General features: G+C 46.8%; 1 protein-coding gene across 2 annotated transcripts in view; it reads left to right on the plus strand.

Annotated features, from left to right (window-relative positions):
- Window positions 1–24,896, plus strand: part of LOC144127923 (uncharacterized) — a 228,050-nt gene that overhangs the window by 122,163 nt on the left and 80,991 nt on the right. The gene's annotated exons all lie outside the window — the stretch shown is intronic.

Genomic DNA, 24,896 nt, shown 5'->3' on the forward strand with positions numbered 1-24,896 from the left:
CGCAGGCCTCGGCGGCGCACTCCGCGCCGGAGTCGAGCGCCGGCATTCCAGGACCGGGTTTGCGCCAAGCAGAGCGCGACGGCCCACGTGATCAGTGCAAAGAGACAGAGGGTGCGAATTACACGGCGCGACGGACTGGAAAGCGTTTGTCCGCGCCATTCGGGGCCGGCTGGGAGCTGAACGCGGCCAGAGCGCGCGGCCATGAGCCGCCGGCCTTCGAGGCGTGGGACTCGGGGCACGCTGCGTCTGCCGAGGCCTGTCACGGCGTTGACGCTTGGCAGCAGGTGCGTCGGCCGCGGCCGCACTGGGTTGGGCAGCCCCGCTACACATCCGCTACACATCAACTTCCCTGATGTTGATTACCATATTCCTTGTGCCGACTCCAGCCAGCTCTAAACCGGGAAGACGGAGACATTAGCGCGACAAAGAACGATAACCATGCAAGAAGTGCAATTGCCGAGCACGCGCGAAAGTTTTGCCACCAGTTATGACAACGCTCCCATTTTAGAGAAAGAGCGAAACCTGACAATTTGCCTTATGCTTGAAACATCAGAAATCCAACCGACGGCCGAGACCGCGAACCAACCGGAAGGAGCCGTGCCAATCATCGACATATGGTCATTAGTCAAAAACTTCGCTTTTAAAGTTAAACCACTCCTCTTTCCTGCGTATTTTTATCCATGGTAGGAAACGTCGTTTTTCAACCTGACTTCGTGACTGAAGATCTTATTCTCCGCGAGCGCACATCACCAAGTATTCAGTAGTGAGATTAGTACCGCTGAAATGTTTGAAAACTTAATTTGTTGGAATGTATTGCGGTGGGGTTTCATGGTCACGTCTGGTCAAGCTTTTCTTGTATCATTAAATGCGGCCTTCTACGCGTGCTCGTCCGAAGCTACTTGTATGACGCTGATTACGTTCGGCCCACAGATGAGCCGGCTCTCATTCCGGGTCAACAAAAATGTACTAGTAGTGGTTTGCGTTAAACCACTGGAAAGATTCAAGCGCCGGGATTCGTTCATTTCTGAGATGTTCCGGGGAACAGTAAAAAAAGTAAAAACAACAACTTGGTTTGAATTCTGCTCGCCTGAAGAAAATGCAACTAGAGCGGATATAAAAAAATAATTAAATAAGCGTTATGTAGTTTTTTCGCACTCAATGCACTGACCCTGCTTAATCCGTGTGGCTGCTAGAATGGCACACGTGTACTTCACCCTGCAATAATGAATCATAAGCCCTACACCGCCCATCTATGTGCCGGCCCGGCTCCGCAACTTCAAGCCCGGGCCGGGCAAGACCCGAGAGACGCGGGCTTGGTCCCGGCAGCGGTGGTTGCATTTCGATGGAGGCGAAATGCTAGAGGCCCGTGTACTGTGCGATGTCAGTGCACGTTAAAAATCCCCAGCCCTCCACTACGGCGCTTTGTGAGTCGCTTTGGGACGTTATCGCTTTCGGACGTTAAACCCCCGTTAATCAAACCAAACCAAACCAGTGTTTAGTTTGTTTAGATAGCCAGATAGGAGGATATTGCATTGAATATTTGAAATTTCAAATATTCGCACATGCCTAGCACGTCGTGATCCCGTCTTCAATATCGACTGATTACGCAACCCAATACGCACTCGAACACAGGATGTATCGAGAACTACTGTGTTTTTGTTAGTATTATTGCCTTAGAAGTTGAATATTTCAGCGTCTTTGTAACGAAGCGCAGTGCACTGATCTGCCTTGACACTACTCCATGCTATGGTGCATGTGCGCGAAGCTGTTATACAAGTGAAGTGTGCAAGTCAGTAAAGCGGTTGCACTTTGAATGGGTGCCAAGTGACTGACCAAAGGGCTGCCTTTAAATAGAAAATGCTGTACTAGGGCTTTGCGATCATTTTATTAGATGACTGGCATGCACAACGTTACGGTGCCTGCGATGGCACAAAAACCCAGCGTTTGAGGAGAGGAATAATCACGGAGCGGCTGGCGCAGCTTGAATGACTGTACAAATTGATTCAAGGATGAACTTGAATAAATTGCATGCAAATCAGCCAGGTTGAAGAAAGCGAAACGTAAGGCCGGCGTGCCTGTTTTAATTTTTTCCTTGATTTCCGCAATGAGAATTTGCAAACATGTTTGATGAGTTCGAACGGGTTGCTGTACTGATGATACTGGCATCTGCACAGGTTGTTCTCATTAGGTCTCTTGCGGAAATTTATTTTTTCGAAAGGAAAGAATTGCTGACCCAAACTTATCATAAGGAACCTTCAGTCGTTTTTTTTTTTTTTGCACAAACGTATTAAAAATACTGTATAGGTTCCGAGAGAGGTGTCATCCGTTTCTCTTCTCAGAAACATTCAGCGTGGTAGGGATAACGCATAATGAAGAAGTGTAGCCTAAAGGTAGTACGGGCCTGAGAATTATAATGCTTTTGTAAATGTGCTGCAGATTGTATGCAGATGACTTCTTTCGCGTGTGACATGGTCTTGTGTAACCTTCTTTTCTTTGGCTGCTCAATGCGACCAATGCCATTTTTAGCTTTTGACTTCAGGATTCCCTTCGGCTTCGTCATTCATAGGTATACAGTGTGCCGTAATATTGGTCCTACCTCAGCAGCGAGTGTGTGCTAGTGGTCCTTGGGTGCGCGGCATGTCTATCGCAGTCGTCTCTTTGCTTCGGGGAGTAGGAAGCGTTCGCGCGCGCGTTTGTGTAGAACTAACGATTACCGAAACCATGCAGCACGAGCTGTATTATCATACCTCAGTTTGCAATAGTTATGTGCTAAATTATTACGGAGCGCCGCGGCGGTGGCTAAGTGGTTACGGTGCTCGGCTGCTGGTCCGAAATACGCAGGTTCGATCCCGGACGCGGCGGTCGAATTTAGATGGAGTTGAAATTCGAGAGATTTATGTACAGTGCGATGTTAGTGCACGTTAAAGAACCCCAGGTGGTCGAAATTTCCGGAGCCCTTCACTACGGCGTCTCTCATAGCCTGAGTCGCTTTGGGACGTTACACCCCCACAAAGCAAAACCATTATTACAAAGCGCAGCGCAGGAAGCCACATTGTGCACCTGACAGCGTTTCAGCGCTTCATTAGACGAGACCAGTGTGAGAAAGTTCTGTAAATCCATTCAGTGTTTTAAGCATACCGCCTAGTTTTCTGGTGAACTTTTCACAAAAAACGAATGCAGGAATGTCAGAGTAGGTCTCTGTGATGGGAAATTATATTTACAAACTCCCCGCGATCGTGTGCATGATACAAACTCTGGATCATGACGAAACGGCCGATCACAACAGGCATGGCGGGGAACGTGTGGCTCACGGAGAACAATTTTAGTGTTTAAGGAAAGAGACAAATCTTTGTTGCAGCACCTGAGATGCTGAAGGCCGTGAATAAAAAGACTTTAAAGTGCTTGACTAGGTTTACGTATTACATGACAGCATGACAGAAAAGAAAGCACAAAGGCACACATCCCCAGCATCTCTTCTAGAAGCCGCACAACTCGAAAATATCTCATCAAGGTGTTACCCGGATGGACTGAAAGTTTTCTATTTATTCTATAAGAGTCAGGAAACGACAAAACATTATACATTCTGCTGGCTAAGTTCTAACCACCGTTTCACATTCTCGTATCGCACTGAAAAAGGCTAGAGACTTTTCGTGCAGGACGAACGCATTGAAGACTTCTTTATCCTGCGCACAGTTTCCGAATGGAACGCATTACCCGCCAGCATATCGATTTCCCAGCGGTTATTCATCATTCCTCTACGCAACGGCTCATATCTGGCTTTTCCCTGCGGAATCAATCCCATGTAAGCAGTTTTCTGTGTTGTTTAGTCTGCAGTTTATTCTTCAATCTCTGATTTGTTTTTGCTTTTCTTTCTTTTACTGCTTAAAATGCCCACTGCTGTCTAAGGCATGATAAGAACGCTGGTATTACTTGTGAATTAAAATAAATAATAAATAAATAATAATATTGCTAGGTTACAAGTACAGAACTGTTTAATACAAACACAGATTAGTGTTCAGCCAAATCAAGCGACATAGTACTGTCCAATGGAGACACAAAATAATTCTGTACATGTACAAAGAATCAAAGAATACTCCACAACACTTAGGTTTATGAGATCATAGAAGGCGACAAATATATGAAATATGAACATCAACAAATAAGTCTATTTAATCAAATACGAAGTGAAAAAATGCAAATTCCATGTATATATACCATTAAAAAAATAGACTATTGTACATATTTAATATGAAGCTTGATGATAACGCAGCATTCGAGATCTATAATTTCTTCGTAATTCTAGAATTTCCCAGGTTTCGACATCTGTAGGCCAGTGGGGATGTTTATTTTAAGCTTTGATTTAGCAGTACTACCTAATGAATTGCAATTTCCTTTGACACCATCTTCGTAGCGTTTTAGCAGTGTGGCTTTGTAGATAGTCCTAACGAGGAAGTAAGATTACTTAAATGACGAAGGATGTTATGACTGTCAAATAGCGTATTTATCACCTCGTGAATTGCTCTTCTTTGCAAAATGTTAAGTTTAATATTTTTAATCTATAGTATGGCCCAAAAGGGCTTGACAGTTTGTACGGGGCAAAGAAGGGGAATAATATATTAAAAGCTGATAACGCTTTTTTTTTGGCCAATAGGATCGCAATTTTGAAAAAATTACAGCCACACGAGAAATTTTTCTTGCGACTGATTCCACAAGCTAGTTCCATGACATCTAGCACCCATCAGCGGAGGTACCAAGGAACTTAATCAACTACTGCATGGTTCAGTTTTACCGGTTCGAAGGATCTCTCGAAGCATTCTTTTCTGGCGACAGTTGACCGTTGGTTCTTCTCCATCCGCACGCAATCTTTTTTTTTTTTTACGTGCATCGGACAGACTTTTCACTTCGTGCAGTTATGCTGAGCAAGAAAAAGTATACCTGTGAGATGGAAATGATATCCTCCATGGTTCGTCAGCGTTCTGGTACGGTCTACGCGTGAGGATATTTTACTGGTTTTCATGGGTAACGCCGTTTAAAGGATAAATGCTCTAAGGAACTCGGGAAGGGACATTATCAAGAGTAATTCAATGAACGGTATTCGTTTGCCGTATTTACGCGAAAACTGAACGCTCTTTCTTTTCCCAAACATCTTCCAAAATTGGGGGTGTGCCTTTGTTAGGGGGGGGGGATATTTATTAAAAATTTAAGCGGTAAACACGCTGCAGACTTAGGCTGCGTGACTAAATACTTCATCCAGTACGAGTCACTGTCAAAGTAAATCAGAAGGCACTCTACAGCACGGTTTGTGGGCTCCGGAGCGTCGTCCATAAACTTTGTCTCAAACCAATATGTATAACTCGCGTAGCAGACCATGATGCTGTATAAAGAGAGAACAATGAGAGGACACTGTAGCAAAACCCACAGCATTCAGCGCGAAGACCGACCGTAACAAGTTGTTACTGCAGCGACCCTCGTTATGGCAGATCGACCAGCCGCGGTTTCTAGGAGTTCTCGGATTTTTTGCGCAGCATTTTTAAGATATCGTATTGTACACATTCGACAGATGGCACTTTATAGTATGGCGTAGTCGCAAAAGGCCGGCGGCCGCAAAAGGGCGCCTGCTAGAATTCACTATCATCAGCAGCAGAGTGAAAATAATGCAGAGCGTTCATTACGCGAGGGAAATAAAAATTGCACTTTTTGACAGTCAAAGTGTGGGTGGCGCTCAATGCGACCGCGTTCATTACGTGAGTAAATACGGCGTTTACGGTAGGTTGCTGATCTCCGATTATCAGATTATTTGTATGGCCTTCTGGCAATTCTTCCTCTCGGCGTGACTATTATGCACGTCTGTAGCACCATGATTGCCCAGCGGAGATGCGATGCCAATGATGTGGGATGAAAGGATTTGGAATATGATTAATGTAAGAAATTCATTTTTCCGCTTCAGCAGCATTGGTTCAATTCTACTACTTGTTTGTTATGCTGTTCTTGATGTCTCAATATTACACTGTAACATGAAGCACAGCTCCGAAGACGAGCTCACTTGGGAGAAAGGAAATAATTCTTAAGCTGAGTGGTTCTTGGGATCAGTGTTCAGCCACATTTTTCTTGGCGTATAGGAGGAAACCGTAAGGGCAGAGCTCCAAGAACCTTGGTCTTATTGGCACTTAGTTAAAGTCGAAAAGTCGGTTGTTGTCATCTTGCGTAGCTGACGCGGGCAGGAAGCACGGACGGGTGCACCGCGATAAGAATAAAACAGGAGATAAAGAGGGAGACCAAAACAAAAATGGCTGGGTGCCGTGTTTCTGCAGCGGTGTTGTCCACACAAACGCATGCAGCGCACATCTCTCTGTCACTACCGCCTCATAGCTGAAAGCGCGAATATTAGTTTTGATAGCAATATTTTTTGATGGAAGAAGACGATGTGCAATGCATAGCGCGAAAGTGTGTTGCAGTTTCATAGGTGTATTATTGAGACCGGGAGATTTTTGTGCTAAAGCTTCTTTCCCTTTACTTTTCTCAGAAAATATATTTATTTATGATTGCTACTTTTTAATTAATTTATCTCAACTTTCACCTCTTTGTTTCTCCGAATCTCAATCCAATCTTCTCAAAATCTCTCAAAATTTTTACACGTTTGCCCAGATTCCTCAATTTTTATTTATGAGCCGCTTGAGATAAGCCTTGTTGACTTTTTCTCCTGTATGGATCTGCATTAAACCCCGGCCAATCCCCGGGGATATGTGCCATGGCTTTTGAGGCAACAACAACAACACAAGCCGTGTTTCGGCTGCTGCGATAGACATGTTTTCGGGGTACAGGCTTTAGTTAATTGTAATCCTGGGTAGGCCTCGCTGTGCCTTATTTGCAGCCGGATGGGCGATGTACGGTGTCAGTTTCGTGCGCCTCCGTGCACCCAACGCCGACGCTTTGGGCACAGAGTAAACAAGTGTGTCATGAGTTATGCTGACAGGTTACGCGAGGGCAATTGGACATATGAGGATGGTGTTGTGTTGTGTTGTGTTGGGTTTTATGGCACATAGGAAAGTAAAACCATCATGCGCCAAGTTCGAACAAGAGGACGGAGTGACGTCAAGAGTGATGTCGGATGTTGTGGACGCGTTGGGCTTATGTCGCAGTTTACCCGACGCGTCCACAACATCCGACACATCCATAATGTGTCGGATGTTGTGGAAGCGTCGGGTGAACGGAGTCATGAGCTCCCAGCAGAAGATAGACCAAAGGCTTCAGCACCAAATAACGGCAAGGGACAGTCTGCAAGTACAGATCATCTGGAATCCCCGTCTCCAGACCCAAAGGCACCGGACCCGGGTCTGCCTGGCCTGCTACTTTCAGTCTTGTGCTTGCTGCTCAGGATCCATCTGTCACCAAAGAATCACGACAGCTGGACACCCCTTCTGTAAAGTCAGTGGAAGCGCTACAGCCAGTGGATGTGCGACATGCCTGCTTCGCCGGTGATTCCCCTTCGTCGCCGGAGTGCAGCAATGTGCCCACTGCAGTGTCAGCCTCTACCGTGTTTGATGCTCCATCGGCGAGCGACGTGGTCCATTTGGATTCATGGGCCGCAGCCTTGGCTGTCTCGGAGGAGGCGATGGACAACAGCGCACCTTTGAAGCCTCCAGCAGATGAGGAGGTGTGTGTCGGTGGCAAGCAGAAGGCACCCAGTGTGGTGGCATTTGGAAGGATAACCTTAAAACGAAGGGCGATGTCTGCCCTACAGGCCACCGAATTGCAGGCGGGCCATCCCAGTGCAGGGGCTGGCGTTCAATAAGACAAGCAACAAAAATGGCGAGCGTCGCAGCATTTCAGGTCACTGCCCTTAACATTAGGGGTTTGCGTAACCGTCTAAGGCAACATCAGTTACTGCATGTTTTAAACAAATGGGGTGTGAGTGTTGCAGCCATCCAGAAAAAGCCGCCGCGGTGGCTGAGTGGTTATGGCGCTCGGCTGCTGGCCCGAAAGACGCGGGTTCGATCCCGGCCGCGGCGGTTGAACTACGATGGAGGCGAAATTCTAGAGGCCCGTGTACTGTGCGATGTCAGTGGACGTTAAAGAACCCCAGGTGGTCGAAATTTCCGGAGCCCTGCACTACGGCGTCCCTCATAGCCTTAGTTGCTTTGGGACGTTAAACCCCAATAAACCATAAACCCTCCAGAAAACCAAGCTGTCCTCTGTTGGGGAGACTGAAGCTGCTGTCGAGCCTGTTTTGTCAGAATTTAGTGTTGTCGCTAGACACTTGAGAGGCATATCAGGTGGGTGCAAGCTATTCATGGCCAACACACTGGGCATTACTGCCGTGTCATATCGCACAGATGATGACGGGCAACTTATCTTCTGTGACCTCGCAATTTAGTGTGTACGGTTCCGGACTGAGTTTATGCCCCTGTAAAGCTTGTTGATAGAAGGCTATTTTTTATGTGATTATTTGACCATCGTAAAATCGTAAAATTATACTGTTGGGAGATGGCAATTGTGTTTGTAAGGATGAAAACAGAGCAGTGTTAGGTAAGCGTTATGACCATAGTGCTGCTTTACTTACTGATTTGGCATGTGAATACAGCCTTGTGGATGCTGGACAAGCTAATGGGCCACAATATTCATTTCACTCATTTTCAGTGCTCCTATAGTGCTCGGGTTGACAGGACTTACGTTTCAGCAAACATGTTAGCCAGCGTTTTTGGTTACTGGGTTGCGGTCCATATTCTTCAGTGATCACTGCTCTTCAGAGAGGGAGGTGCGGTCGAGCATACTCCATCCTCGATGAAAGCTGTGGAAGTTGAGTGGCTGTCTGCTCTCAGATGAAATCTTCCAACGTGCTATATCTATTTGCTTGAAGGACACGTTGTCAAGCGATGATCACTCAGTTTGGAAAATTGGGACTTATTTAAACAACAAACAAAATCTTGTCTATGAAAGCTTCAGCAAGGATTGCATTTTTGAAGAGATGTCACCTGCATAAGCTCGGGCGTACTTTGGTGGAGATACATTAGTTCGAGACGGTTAGCCTAGGTGCGTATGTAGAAGATATCACTACCGTAAAAGCAGAGCGTGAACAGTTTGAAACCGAAAGATACAAAGGGGGACTCGATAAGGCCTAGGTCTCGTAGGTTTCTGGATGAGCAACCAACTCGTCGGGTCCTGAGTGATGAGAGACAGACTGCTCTTGCTAAAGAAGTACTGGAAAGTCGAAATGGAGGCTGCACAGACAGCGATGCCCCTGGTATTACTGAGGCTTTCTTGGACTATTATCGAAAGTTGTTTGGGGGGTTATGCGCGAAAAAATGGGAGATCAGATTACAGTTGCTTATTCGAAGCCTTCCTCGACTTGACGACGAACAGCATGCTGTAGTAGAGGGACGTATTACTTTGGACGAAATTCAATCGGCCATCTCCTACCTTACGGCTAAAAAATCTCTGGGGCCGGATGGTATTACTAGCGAGTTCTATAAAAAAATTCCCACTTGCCTTGCTCCTGTTTTGATGGAGGTTTCTCAGGCTTCTTGTGAACTTTTTTCTTTTCCACCACTTTCTATTCCGGGCATAATATATTAATTCTAAAAAGAACTGATAAAAATCGGTTGAAAACAGTCGAAGGATATCGTCCAATTTCCTTCTATAATGTAGATTGCAAACTTTTTGTTCTTGGTAATCGTCTGCACCTAGATGTTGCTGACTTAATAGGCTATCATCAGGTCTGCGGTATAAGAGGCCACAACATCCAAACCTATATTCTTATTGCACGTTCTGTATTGGGCACAGTATCAGATGAGACCGGCCAAGTAACTCTTATTCAGATTGACGTTGCCAACGCATTTGATGAAGTCATCCACGATTTTCTTTTTGCGGCCTTGCAGCATGCAAATATTGGAGATGTGTTGCTCAGGAGCATATGACTGTGTTATAAGGAGTCCTCTACAAGGCTAATTGCTAACCAAGAGCTAACCAAACCTATACCATTGATATTACCGGTTCGACAAGGTTGTCCATTATCGCCTTTGTTGTTTGTCCTATATCTTGAACCCCTTTGCCTCATCATTATTAACAGCGCAACTATCTATGGTTTCTCTCTGGCGCAATGGGAAATTAAGATTTTGGCCTAAGCTGATTATTTCGCCCTCTTTTTTTCGGACAAGAAGCGCGTGCTTGAGGCATTACATTTGACTGAGCAATTTTGCGAGGTATCACGTGTGGCTCTAGATGTACATAAACCCGAGGGATTTTGTTCGGCTAGTTGGGGTGCAAGGCCAAGTCATTTTGGTGGCATAAGCTGGGACTGCGGCCCCTTTCAGTACCTAGGGGTTCCTCTGCACCAAATTCACAGGAGTGTAGCCTACTGGGATTCACAGATAGTCTCCATAAGGCGAGAAACCCAGGCTTGGATGGGTTGGGAACTGTTGGTGTCTGCTCGGGCACAAGTCTGCAACATTTTTTATTTGCAAAACTTGCCTATGTGCTGCAGGTTGTCCACTGTGCGAGGAAGAAAGTGCAAGTGAAGCACAGAATATTTGCTACATTTGTATGCTGTACCCAATGAGAGCCCATGCGTCGCGATAACCTATTTCTTTAGTTCTCTAGAGTCTGGTGGAATCTTCCTTGTTCACTTATTTGTTTATCAGCTTGTTTCGCGTTTTTTTCTTTTCCAAATTGGCAAACCACCCCTTTTTAGTAGCTGTGCTTATCAGGCGTCTCAGTGCTCATTGACCTTTCCTATTCGCACCGACTGGACACACTCGTCCTTTATGTGGATTTCTTAAGGAAGTTGCTTATACCTTAGATTTCCTCACTGTGCGCTTTTATTTAGGCTAACCTGTATAGCCTCTCCAGAAGGCAGATGACTCATGTACTTACAGAGTATTCGTTTCCTGTACCGTTGTATCGGCAACCTTTTTCTGGATTTCCTTGACACCAGTGTTTTTAAACGTGTTAAGCAAATGTTCATTTCTTCTGCTGCAAAAAACATTCTTCTTTAAGCTGCATACATCGACGCTGCCTGTGAAGGCTAAGAAGGTGCTTGTGCCATGGACAGCGAATTTACGCCTGTGCAATGCACCAGAGATCATTGACCGTTGCTTTATTCTGTGCAATGATGCTGTGTTCTTCTAGGACACACCCTACAGTATCCGTTTCGTTGTGCCATGTGGTCTATCTATGTTGATGGGACTATTTAGTCTCCGGACAGGCCGCCACGCCGAATCACCGCGGTCTTCGAAATCTTTGTTTCGTGAACAGTGCGCTTTGGTGCGGGGAATACATGCTGTCCTGCAAGAGCCGCAGAACTGGCTCCCTTACCTAGATGCGTGTGTGTGTCTCCCAGACATTGGACGTTTGGTTAGGTAGGCACGTGCAGGGGTATGGCGGGTTCGTATTACACAGCCTGGTGTTTTGTGGCATAAGCATACTCAGATTTTCCTTACCGGCAGTATTTACATGCAATAAAGAAAGAAAACAACGGCGGCGATTGCCTTGTACTCTTGCGCAGTGGCCAGAGAAGCTGATCTGTTCGCGCCACCGCCTTTAAGAATTCTAGTTGCGGATGTCTGGGTCATTTATTTTTGTTTCTTTATTTCTCCTGGCACAAACGCACAAACACCGCAAGCATACAAACATCGCAGGGTCTTGCTCAGGGTTTACCCATCGGAATAGTGTTTTAACGCTAAATGAAAGCCCAGTGCTCGTGTCGAATGAAATCAGTACACACCGGACGCCTGTATTGATGCGTTCCGTACGACTGGCCGCAGCACGAGCAACGAATTTCGCCGCCCAATATCGCTTGCGTGAAGAATCAATTATGCACACTGGCTTTGGTGAATGTGCTCCTACTGACTGTTATATTCGACGCACACACACACAGCAGGCACACGCTGATAAACACGGGGTCTATGCACATTAGCCCGGCTGCAGCTAGTACATTTATTCGCAGGTAGCGTGAAGTATCCTCATTGTTTCTTCTCCTTGGAAGAATTTTCCTACATCGCTCTTAAGCTCTTCATGAATTCTCAGTTTTTTTTTCCGCACATTATACCAGTTTTAGTGTTCCAGTGAGCCGCTCGACGCCGTTGCTGTACCCGATTCCTCGTTTATGTTTTGGTGGGTGGCGGTGCTACCTCACGGGGTGCGGCGCTGCTCTTCGCAGAGTGCGGCGGTTTCACGCCACGGCCTTGGTCGGAAGAGGCCAAGGCCGGGGGAAGGTCAGCGTTGTGGACGCCGTCTTCGTCGGTGAGGTTTGTTTCGTGTCGAAGAGTGACGTCAATATCGGCTGGGCTCGGCCTGGGACGGGCGCGGTCGCGGTCGCAGAGCGGCGACTGAGTCACATCGCCTGACTTCGGACTGCCGGCGATCTGTGACTTCTCTCACCTTCTGTAGTCAGCTTCTGTAGTCACCTTCTCAGCTGTAGTCAGCTGTAGCCACCTTCTGTAGTTTACTGAGAGGCTGCTAATTTTTTTCTAAAACGAAGGGAAAATATTGTTTGGTCATTACCTTATTCCACTGCGCGTGCTACAGGCAAGAAGAAACCCAAAAGAGTTCAAATATTCGTTGCTGTGCAAGTTAGTGCGACTCGTTCTTTGATTGCTATACGTGTAAGAGTGTAATAAGATTATACACTGCATTCCACGATTCCACTAGCGTTACGTGCGAGTGGCGCATTTCCTGAGCTCCGACGCCATCACAGTTTGAGTCGCCCTCTAGGAAAAAAAAATATGCACGAAGCTTGCGTGGCCTACACAACGTTGCCAAAGGTGACCGAAAGCCCCGTGTACACATAGAAGCTTCGAAGGCTTAGTTTTACTTGCATGCGAAACCTGATCAACAAGAACGTTGGGACGAGTCACAGCGTGAAACTTGACCAGCGCATGGCTTATTCCTCTAAAACAGAGGCCAAAAGTTCTGCATGACTCCTGGGGTACGACGGAGTCATTGCGAGCAGCTACTTGTTTTAGAGATTGAAAGGGGTACCCGACGGTATCCGCCACGTGTCGTCTGGCGAATCGTCCAAAGGAATTGCTGATACTTGTAAGAAGTGAGGAACCAGGAAGAGAGAAAGTGTACGGCGCCCCCTTGAGCACCCTCTTCCACAGACGGCCCGTTTCTTTCCACTGCACTCGATCGTTCTGCTTCCATTGGTCGCTGCTCCTGTTTACGCAGGCCGTGGTGGAAGACATCGCACTGGTCAGGACATAAACATGCCCATGATGTCACTTACTTCCTTAAATGGTTCCCGTGCCCATGTCGCACTGGAAAACTGGCTCCGAAGCACGACGGAGCATGACCTGCCTTACGAGTTTCATCCGCGCTCATCCACCGCGGCAAAGAAAATGGGCGGCAGCTTTGCGATGAATGGGCGCAGCGTGCTTCGCGGCGTGAATCAGCCGGACTGGATGTGGAGGGTGTAGGTTGGCTACTCCTGGCTACAGTCCAGACTGTCGTTCTTGCATCTAAACTGGTAATCTTGGTGGCAAATAACGGTCGTAAGAAGAGGGAGAGGCGAAGGAGGGGAGTAATTTAGTCGTCGTGGTAGTAACGGCGCTGCGTAGAAGGCAGTAGGTAAATGGAGAAAAAGGTTTTATATCTTTTACTTTGTGCTTACGATAGAGATATGCTCTCCGGGAGGCAGTTGCTCTGCTCGCGTAAACCTCACCAGGACCTGAAGGCCAACAAGGCTTTCTCATTCTGCGGCAATTTTTTTTCCCAGCCATCGTGGCCTTCTTATTTGAGAGCGGGACGAGTAGATGGAAAGACATTATTCAAGCGACGAATGTGCAGTCTTTGCCAAAAGTAACCATGCGACGTGGTTTTGCTTCTCAGTCGCATATTGAAGATTTTATGCCAGCCCTCAAGCTCTAAATCTCTTTATGGTAAAGAACACCCTTGTCCTCACTTTCCTAGAACTTTTGCATCGTTAGGGAAGCCGTAAGGGCTCCACTATTCTAATGAGAATCAAACCATGCCGCATGGTTACTTTTGGCAAAGGCTGTAAAAGCAGCGGTCTGAGGCAGGGAAGGTGGTTGTTGCGCTGTGCTGCCGGAAAGAGATTCCACCTCTTTTTGTCGTACTGAATATCGTAAATACGTTTTCTAAGAAGCGCCATGTCTAGTCATGTTGAGCGTGACCGACAGACGGCGTGGGATCTTCAAAGGTTTTCTGGAAGCTCTCGCAACGCTCCCTGGACGGCGTAGCATTGAAAGGAAAGCGCATATACTTTGTTCAGGCGTGAATGAGTCGGTCTGAACAGCGTGATTTTAGTGAAGGAAAAGATAACCTTAATTGTCTTCCCGCACAATTAAACAGGCTAGATGTCACCAAAATGCACGCGCTTGTGACAAACTTGCAGGCAAAGCAACCTCTCCAGTGCACGTAGCTCGTCTAAATAGCCAAAATTTGTTGGGCCAGAGCGCTGAGGGTGACCGCGTTTTCAAAATTTAAAAAAACTGATATGCATGTTACTAACGGTGGTCGGCGCGCCTCTCAGTATTTAAGGAGTCTAGCAGTAATAGTTAAAAAGTCAGCTGTTCAATATTAGTTAACCAGCCTGCTAGTCCTCACGGCTTATATTTATGCTGATGTACTACACCATTGATAATGCTATGTGGAAGAAAGCGCTCTTCTAACTCAAAAAGCATATTTTTAACAGTTGTGTAAAGTCTTATGTGAAACACCCTGTATGTGCAAAAGACTGTCTCTCGTGGGGAAGCTCTATCAGACACGCTTGGCTGGTTGATCTGCAGTTGTGCATTCTTCACATTTAATCTGCATCAATTTTGAGACGCTGCCCAAGCCTTGTGGCGTGGTGCCGTCGTTGTGCAGCTATAGAGGGTTGCGCATGTCTGTCAAAAGTCTTCTAGCGACAGCGTCTGCTTTTGAAGCGCGACATTTGCGAAAACCTCCGAAATTCGGAACCTCTGAAAAGAGAGGAGTTGCTCGTCTTCATCCCTAAAAATTTTGGTAGAATCATAGGTGCCGACTATCTGACCAAAGGGAGACCGTATGGTCTTGTAACATTTATATCATCATCGATTATTTTTACATTTCATTACAGACCAACTAATGGCGTCCGCATACATACTGCCAAAAAAAAGCATAAACTTCACACATAGCTTCGTTTTTCCTGACGAATATATTTTTCAAACAGCTATTTTCTCCTTTGCTTATTAGGTGCGATAGCCAAAATAAAAAAATAAATGCGCAAATTATACCATGGTTATCGGCTACTGTCTTCGGACCTGCGTGGCTGACACTATTGCGACAATTTAAGCAGGCCAGCTAAGTATAGTAAAATGCATAGTTAATGCATTAAATGAAAACCATAACTAAGTCTCTGGACGTAGCCTCTCATGAAGCCAACTATTAAATAAAGTTTTCTTTGCCTTCTTTAAACTAGGTTGACGCAAATAATGTAGGTGCCAAGTTTAATAAAGGTTGACGCTGAGAGCGGCGAAGCTAATGCAGATCCAATGGAAGCCTACTCTAGGGCAACATGAAGGCCAGAGTTGGTTCCGGCCCCCAACGTTGCAGCTCTACAGTATGCACGCTCATTTACAGTATGCACGCTCGCCAAAGAAGCAACTCAACGGTCGGCTGAAGCTCTGAGAAGCTGACAGTGTGGCTTTCGTTCACGCGTTGGCGACGTCAGAGTATTCACTCGCCCTGGCTGGTAGCACATTCTAGACACGCCACCACAACTGCAGCATAAGCGTGCGCGAGTAGGCGGACAAACAGGTTACCATTTTGCTTCAGCGATCTACGTGAAGCTTGAAACGTTCGCCGCCTTCGTGTTGATCGTTTTGCAGACACAGGTTACCTTAATAAGCGCCTCCGTATCGCGTACCTTGTAATTATTTTCTATGCGTGCGTCGCGAGCATATCTATGGAGTGCACACCTGAAGAAACGCCAAAGTGCCCGTCGTGTTCGCTGAGAGCAAGTGCTGTCGAGTGCTTGCTCTCGGAATTTGCCTGGCAGCTGTCAGTGTTTGCACTCTAATTTCCCAGTTTTGCTTTCGGAAAACGTTCCCTTCTCATTGTTAGCATCTCGGTCGAATGAGCTCCTGGCGTGCGCCGAGTGTCGATGTGCGGTGCGCTTAGTGCTTCCAATAGTATTCATTTCTTCCCCGTGCTGCCGGCAAGACCACGGTAAGCAGACCTCGTGAACCTAATTGTTGGCTTGTTAGGCGTCCCTGATGTTTCAACAAAGCTAGTTACATTGTGACAAGTGAGAGCTAGTCTTGCGGTCTGGCTGCATTTAGCTATGACAGCCGCTGAATCAAAAGCTACGCACTTATTAGGGCGTCTAAAATTCGCATACTTCCTCTATGTCACGTAAGTCCACATTCTATCTTGCACTTTCCGAAGCTCTGAAAAAGGAGGAGTGTTCGGGCTCTTACCGTTAATGGGACAGTGCTTCTCTATCGTGAATGTGGATGGCCTTTTGCGTAGCCTGTGGCCTTCTTCCACCTCTGTTCCTGAAAACACGTACATTAGTCATTTCCTCCATTAATTGTCTTCCAAGGTCGCGTTTCTCCATGCTCTACCATAGTTATATTTATGTTGGAATGTGAACGCATACAACTTTGGCTCATTGTGCATACGTTCTCTCCCGACCGCCGCCTGATTACTACCGAATGTTTCCTCTGGCTGGCAGAGCACCCCACACCAGTGCCTTCCCACTTCTGCCCATCCCCTTACAAGCGTTCCATCTCTCCTTTGTTCAAAGTCTTTTGCGTGCGCTCTTTTTTGTGCTACATTCTTTTCTGCACAATGACAGTTGCTTTGAATTCAGCAGTCTGTACTTCCTCGCGGGCCTTGCATCCTTGAGTCTCAAAGGTCTACGCAGAGGAAGAGGAGTTGGGGAGTGGGGTGCAGCGGCCCCCTTAATAGGTTTGGGGAAGGGGGCGCATATTTTGTCCTATATTGTTCCCTGCTGTCCAGAAAACGCGAACAGGAGCTACCATGAAACTTGGACCCGCCTTACGAAGAGACCTGTGCACGCATATGCATCCTCCCTTTACTGCTGCATTAACAGTGTGGTACCTTTTCGGCAGAAAGCTGCGTTCTGTGTGTGTGCTTGCATGCCCGTGTGTGTTTGTGTGCATACGCGCGCATATTCTCATACTCTGTAAAAAAAGGCATTTATGACCTACGAGCTGCACCCTCCTGATGACCTCGACCTACTCCCCCACCTCCACCCACCAAAAGCTCACGAAGCAGTGGAACTTAAAATCAAATCAAATCAAATTTATTTCTGTCTTGAAAAGGTACAGACAGCGGAGGCGCAGAAAAAGCTGTAAGATACAGCTTGACAAAGCCGCAGCCCCCTTTCGCTTGGCAGCGACTTGACAGCAAGGCTTATAAAACAAGGGCAGTTGGTCAACGTATTAACAGGTATACAATAATGAAACTACAAAATAAAGTGAAGCAGCATTATACAATATTGAATCGACATTCACACTCGATAAACAAAGATCGATAGCAAAGAAAAAGAATAAACATTATCTACATGTCAACGTACATAGCACGGAAAGATTTTTTTAACGAACTAATGAGGTCAAAATTTTTATATGCGTATGTATTTAACAGGGAAGGAAGAGTGAATTGCAGGCGTTCTCTACCTGAATCTATTCGAGGAGTCGGCACTACCCAAGTGTCCGCATACCTTGTCGTGCAGCTGGCTTCTCGGGCATGAAATTCATCAAAGTTACATTCCTACGTGTTTCAAGTTTAAACAGGATACTTAGACGATATTTATACAAGTTGTGAATTTTTACCACACCACTTTGTAAAAAGAGATCCGCGCGTGGAGAGTCCCAGTGACATTGTAAATAAGACGAAGTAACTTTTTCTGTAGAATATAGATACGTTGAAGACAGCTATCCTTGGCTGTACCCCACTCTAAATGGCAGTAGTTTAAATAGGAGTAGAAAAGGGAATTATAGAGGATCAGCTTTATTTTTCTAGGAACAACATACCTCAGCCGACTTATGACCCCGGTTAGTTGAGCCAGCTTCGTTGCTATATGGTCCACATGGTGATCCCAAGTCATGTTGGAAGAAAAAACTACTCCTAGACATTTAAATTGTTCAACCAAATCTATACACCGCGAGCTTAGTTTAAACTCGATGGAGGAAGGAAGCTCTTTATTTTTAGGACGAAAAATAACAGCTTCTGTTTTCTTATCATTTCTACGCATACATTTGGATTCAGATCATTTTTGTAATTCAATCATGGTTTCATTGCATTCCTGAACAAGGAGATCAAGGTCATTTCCAGTAAAAAAAAATGCTTGTGTCATCAGCGTAGATAATAAATTTCGCAAGGAATAAATTTCGCGACGGCGAATCGAATCGAAAAGAACATGAATGTAAAAGTGAAATGTACAGTCAATACTGCTGATGCAGATTTGTCGCTTCACATCGCCTGTGCATTTTTTTTCTTGCTGGCTGCGAAACGTTTCCCCTCACCGGCATCTCTTTGTGAGAGTTATGAGTGTGCAACTAAATATGCTCAGCAAAAAGATGTGGCGAAAACAGGTACCCAATCAATGGACAATAGAGGAGGGTAAGCTGGCCACAGGTGGCACAGGATAGAGTCAGCTGGAAGGATATGGAAGAGGCCTTTGTCTTGCTGTAGACGTATAGTTAGGCTGATGATGTTGCTGATGGAACGAGCCACCCGTGATAAGCGATACTTGAAGTGAAGCCATTTAATACAAGTGTCGAGGTAGCGTACATGCGTCGTCAGCAAGTGGGCTCATGTTAAGCGAGCAACGCGAAAAAACTAGTTGGACGACAACCTTCCTTAGGCTTAGCGTACACAAAAGTACAATGAAAGCCGGCGTACAAGCGGAGGTGCATTTTTCTTCCACGTAACTGCGTGGTGTGACGTGTCAAATCCCGATCGACAGCCTTCCCCTTGCGTGACTGACGGCCGTTCGGCCGCGTGCCGTGTCGCGGCCGTCGCAGCGCCGGACGCTGGAGGCGGCAGCGACCGTCGCGCTTGACGCCCGGGCGAAAGCCGTCAGGCCGCCAGTGCGCTGGCTGGCAGGACATGTCGCGCCGCTGCGGCAGAACGTATGGGAGTGCGCACGCTGCTATCGACCCATTTATCGCTCACGGCGATCTGATCGGCGCCAATATTCTTGACGACGGCGATATTAACCCCAATGTGCAAGATTTAAAATGCCGGATAAAGGTTATAACCTCCATGATTTTATCACTAATTCTCCCTGCATTGCGGATATGTAGAAAACTAAGATATTTATTGAAAAAAAATGATTACAGCACAGTTTAATTCAGCCCAAGTAATATGTGAGGGGGTAAAACTGAGCGCAAAGACGCAGGAGCACACAGTAAATTAAGAGCACAGTAAAGAACTCCTCCATCCCCTGCCAATTCATCATTATATGAACACCTAAGCTGTTGGCTGTTTTGCCATTAGGATTAGCGGTTGCATGAATGTATCTTCAAGCAGGCCTCCTGCATCTTCGAAGGCTGATGCTTTGCTATTTCTTCGATAATTACGTTGGGAATTTACGTATACCATTTTTTTTAGCAATTGATGTAGCTCTGCGACAAGAAGTGCAAACTGTCCCCATTTTTACGCTCTCTATCGCTTGGCATCACATGGTTACGAGGGTGATATAATATGTCAGAAAATTTGTGTTAGTGTCATTCAGGGAGCTGTGGAAAAGATTTGCAAATATTTCAAGGTTTCGTAATTTAGAGGCTTGGAGTAGTCGAGATGCAATTCCCGATAGAGGGGGGCCCTTTCGTCCTTTTTATTATTGGGTCATCGCCAGGCGCCTTGCTCTTAAATCATGTAAAGGCAGGGCATATACACCAGTAAGAATAACCGGCTGTGCAGGCTCGAAAGGAAACTTGAATCAACTCCTTGGGCAAATTGCTTCTTCATTATAATAAAACTCTTAGCAACTAAAGGCCAATACATTGACCCCACCGTCTACAAACGGACTGTGCAGTGTTTTCTTCTTCCTTGTCCTCAATGCTGGGACCCCTGCTGAACCACCTCGTGTGTGCATAGTGACGCAAGCAATTTGAACGACGCCTTGAGGTTAAAGGGCACTGAAAATCAAACGTTCCTCGATCCAAAGGCGTGCTATGCTCGTGCCTGAGCGTGCTTCGCGCTACTCTGAAAGTTGCCAATTCCTTCCGTGTCTCGTGAGAGTGATTTTTGATGAAAGCATCGTATTTCGTTTACTTTTCGTGCCACTTCTAGACAACAGGGCTGCATCACGCTAGCCACTTTCTTTTGCAGGCACCTTTAGTTTCATATTTTACTGTGAGGGGGAACGCTACATGCGCTCATCTGCCGGAAGCGTCAACGCGTAGCGGCTGCCGTTCCTAGATGGTTCTAAGCGAAGTGTACAAGGCGATGCTCTACCAGCAAGAGTGATTATCCTTTAATTGGTGCTGTATTTCACTCCATGCGTCTGGCTGGAAATCTCATTTCTCGTAGCGTTGAGCAGGAAGCCGAAATATTTTTCACACCTGACGTGTCACGTTTAATGCTCTTATAAACGATAGATTAGAATGCTAATATAAGCGATGTATTATAATGCTGTTATTAGCGATAGATAATAATGCTGTTATAAGCGGTAGTACTACCGAGCTTAGTGAACGATGTGCTTTACGCAGCTCCTGTGTTATAATGGGCGCAAAAGAACCCCCCGTGCATCAGAAGCTAGCTTTTTTCTTTGAGAAAGAGCATCGAACAAAACGAAGTAAGGAAGGAAGGACTGAGAAGGAACCCTCGCTCGGTGAACAAATGCATTCAAAACAATTTTCTTCAGCATAAGGGACGGAGCATGGACACGAAGTAACTGCTTGAAAAATGCACCCTTTGGCACATTCTCGAACGAAAAGTGGCTCAGCGGAAAATCACACCAAGGCGACGCACACGAAGGGCTAACGTGACCGGCTCTATCAAACTATATAACGCTATATCGTTATAGTGCTGGTTATATCGTGCCCACTCCTTGTGACACGCAGGCTTCCTAAGCGTGTACACGAGGCCCGCTGCGCGACATTTTTGATAACCGCCAACAGCTCAGGTGCACTCGTTTTTGGTTCACATGCGAATTTCTGGCTAAGGCGCGACGGCTGCGCCACACGATCTAGCAATGTGACATCGCCCGAGATGTGCAGCTCGTTGGAGCTAGGCGACACTTTAGGAAGTAGCAAGGTTCTGTTAGCATAATTCTGCTGAAGAGCCCCGTCGTCATACGAGCGGCACATCTCCTGACTCTCTGGGTACGGTTTGTGAGTTATCTCCCCTCTGAACATGCTCGCAATCGCTGAAAATCTGGGCTTGTGTCCTCATTTCCGAACGCAGGATCTAGCAGATCAGTCTGTCATGGCCTGTTAACAGACTGAAACCGCCGACCTGAGCTCTGGCACCAAGTAGCAGAATGCTGGATCGATTACAGAGGCCGAAAGCGCGTGCTTGGCATTTTCAATGTGTCGCATCGGGTCTGTCGTCTTGATGTCCCTGTGGTTGCTCGCTGCGCTATTTTTCTTTGTATAATATTTCGCATTTTGGCAAAAAGTAACGTTTTCGTGCGGGCTTCAAGTGTGCAAATGAATAAGTTTATTAAGGAAAGGAGGGCCCTTGGCCACTGCATGGGGAAGGAACTGGGATTCAGGGAGATATTGTTCTTGAATATCTTTCGAGAACCATGCACTGATTCCTTCACGCTGCCAAATGAAGCTTGCGCTGTAAATCGAAGCACCATAAACTCGTGAGCGTTTCGTCCGGGTCTTTCTCGAGGAACACACCGTCATCGAACGAGTTTACTTGCGCTGACTTTCGTTTATTTCTCTGTGCGGTAACGTGCGGACAATGCCACACAACATGCACGATTCACGGAACAGTATGTCTGCAGAGCGAGCATATTGCCATTGGCGGACCTGGTGGTCGTTGGACTTTGGGAGTTTCCTTGCGGACTTTGTTGTACCATTACGATTGGAGTAATACATCTTCCATGACAGCTGTTCCAACCCGAACCTTGTTTAAAACACTTACACTGCTCTGTCGAGCTTGGGAGGGGCCGGTGCCTTGGTCTTCACTATTCATTTTCGCATGGAAACTTTACGTTCCGCTTTATGTTGCCTTCTCAGGGAGCGTTGAAAACGATCCCAGGCTAGGCGGGAGGGGGCAAATCTCGGTCGGGTCGGTGTCCAAGTCTCCATTATCTACACTGTAAGCTCGAATACGCCTATATACGACTAAAAATGGGGTAAGTTGTCCTCTAGCTCACATCAACATCATCATAATCAGCCTGACTACGCCCACTGTAGTGCAGAGGCCTCTCCCATAGGTCTCTCCAATTAAACATGTCCTGTGCCAGCTGCGGCCACCGTATCTCCACAGACTTCTTAATCTTATCAGACTCCCTAACTTTCTGCAGCCTCCTGCTACGCTTGCCTTCTCTTGGAATCCACTCCGTTACCCTTAAGGAACAACGGTTATCTTCCCTTCGCAGTACATTCCCTGCCCAAGCCCATTTTTTCCTCTTGATTTCGACTAGGATGTCATTCACCCGCGTCTGTTCCCTCACCCACTATGCCCGCTTCCAGTCTCTAGCGCACATTCTTTTATAAAAGGAAGTTCGCCACACTCTAACCAGAAACAGGCCGTCATGAAAGGAAAAAGGGAGCAGGATGTTTTCCAGCTACTCCTCCTCATTAAAAAGGAGGGAGTGCGCTAGAGGAGGGCTTACTCTCTTCTTGCACCTCTGTTTACAGAGTACGCTGCGCGCTTGTTTATTCCCTTCGGCCCCGTGATGCCCAGGACACCATTCGATGTAGGTATTCGGGTTCTGCGCCTTACGAGTATCTTCAGGAGCTTCAGGGTCATCTTCGCCACACAGTGGGTTGTTTGAGGGTTGGCGAGTTGCTTGAGTGCGTCGAGCAAATGTCCGTAAATCACTATTGCTTCTTTCTGCTGTGTTCTGGCCAGTACCCAGCTTGTGCCGCAGACTTGATTTCGGTCAGGGCCCATACAGTGGCATGCAACGCCGCTGTGGTTCTGTCCGCCTTTTCTTCGTAGTCAGCTGAGTAGGATCTCTCCAAGATGTACTTGACATACACGATCCCCGATCAACTGGTCTATGCTATAAAGCAGCTGTGATATCTCTCGTCTTCGACATAAGGGATCCTTTGTGCCATCGTTTCTTTTGCTTTCTTGTATCTTTTAGCTGCTCGTTTTGGTAGTAGCCTGGTCGACACCGGTATTGCGATATCTCAGGGATTGTTGGAGGTAAACGTCCGGTTCAACTTACTTTCCTATTCAAGTCGTGTATGCTTGAAATCTCCTGTAGCGGTCGATCAGACTGCGGCGGTCGTCTTGAGCGATTCTCGCCTCTTCGAGTATACATTCGACGTTCTACATCTATAGGTTAGGGCTGCAAGTTGTGGCGAGATTGGTGCAATACTAAGCAGCCCGCCACATCGCTCGTGTGAGATTGGTATGCCTCGGTAGGCTTGTGGTCGTTCGTACGGGTTGGTCGTACACGAGGCGTGTAAACAAAGGCGCATGGTTACCAAATGTGTGGGCATCACTACAAAACAAATGGAGAGTAACTAACGCGCACTTACTATACACGTAGACCCAGAAGTTGGTAGCAACGTATTGATACCGAACAACATACTTGGTGCGACTTGTTGCTAACAGTAAGTGTCACAAATGAGCAGCCCGATGCCACATATGCCGGACGAGGTGGACGCCCAATCGCTCGGCGGAAGAGAGAGAAATGCGGAAGAATACCGAAATGGGGATCCCTTCATAATCATTTAATCCAGAACTAGTTCTGAGTGCACGGCCCGGAAATAAGCGTAGCTAGAAGGAGACCAAAACGACCTCCCTCTCACCTCCGCCAGCGAGAGCTCACAGTGGCCTCGAACTGTTTCGTGCGGCCGATGGTATGGCGGACTTTCCAGAGAAAGAAAATACCTCCCAGGAGTGCTTGTACTTTGGAGCTTCACAAGGATTATAACTGGACGTTTTTGCATGGTGGCAACATTGAACGCAAGAGAGCTAATTGTCCGAGTCGTAGAATGCCGTCGCAGCGTAAATTTCGGTGAAACTTACTCAGCATATTTGAAATAATTTAGAGGGGATAGCAGTTGGCATTGGTGGTTTGGTAACTGATCACTGCTCAAGAATTGGTATTGGCGAAGAAGCGGCCCTTCGTCGATAGCGGAAAAGGGCGCGTGAGTCGTCTAGAAGTTAGCTGCTGGTGGCGACATGTAACCAAGCCTAGTTTTCTGAATCAGCATTGCTGCATATATTGCAGAATAAAAAATGCCCACCAAGGTTCGGAGGCAGAGTACAACACGCGTTTGCTGGGACAAAGGACGGAAGGCCCGTTTGGCCTTTAAATGCAGTCCTACGCTCAACACCAGTCGGAGAGACATTGAGTGGTTCTTTTCCAAGTGGGAGCGGGTAAGCGGCTTATTCAGTACCTTATTTCTCGCACAGCTAAGGAAAAGAAAGGCTGGGGCCCAATATCAGGGTGCAAGCTGCATTTGCGGCGCGCGTTCGAGCACTGTTATTTCTTCCTTAAAGGAAAGAAGAAAAGCAAAAAAAAAAAGAGGAAGGCTCCCACTCCGCCAATCATTCTCCCTGACCCCCATTGCTCACTCGTCAGCGTCGGTGCCCACCTCTTCCGACATTCGTGACAGGCGATTTCTCGGCGTTTATCTTTATTCCTGAGCAGCCGTCACTATTTTTTCAATGCTCAGCCTTCTGACGGCGTCTCTTTATTATCGCACCCGCCATCCTCGTCGCCGTTACTCGAGTCACGCAACAACTTGGACGCGTATCGGCGGCCACGAAGATGCTCCTCTTTCCGCAAGCTGCAAAAAGGC

This window comes from Amblyomma americanum, chromosome 4 (genome assembly GCF_052857255.1).
Source record: "Amblyomma americanum isolate KBUSLIRL-KWMA chromosome 4, ASM5285725v1, whole genome shotgun sequence".
NCBI classification, from domain to species: domain Eukaryota; kingdom Metazoa; phylum Arthropoda; class Arachnida; order Ixodida; family Ixodidae; genus Amblyomma; species Amblyomma americanum.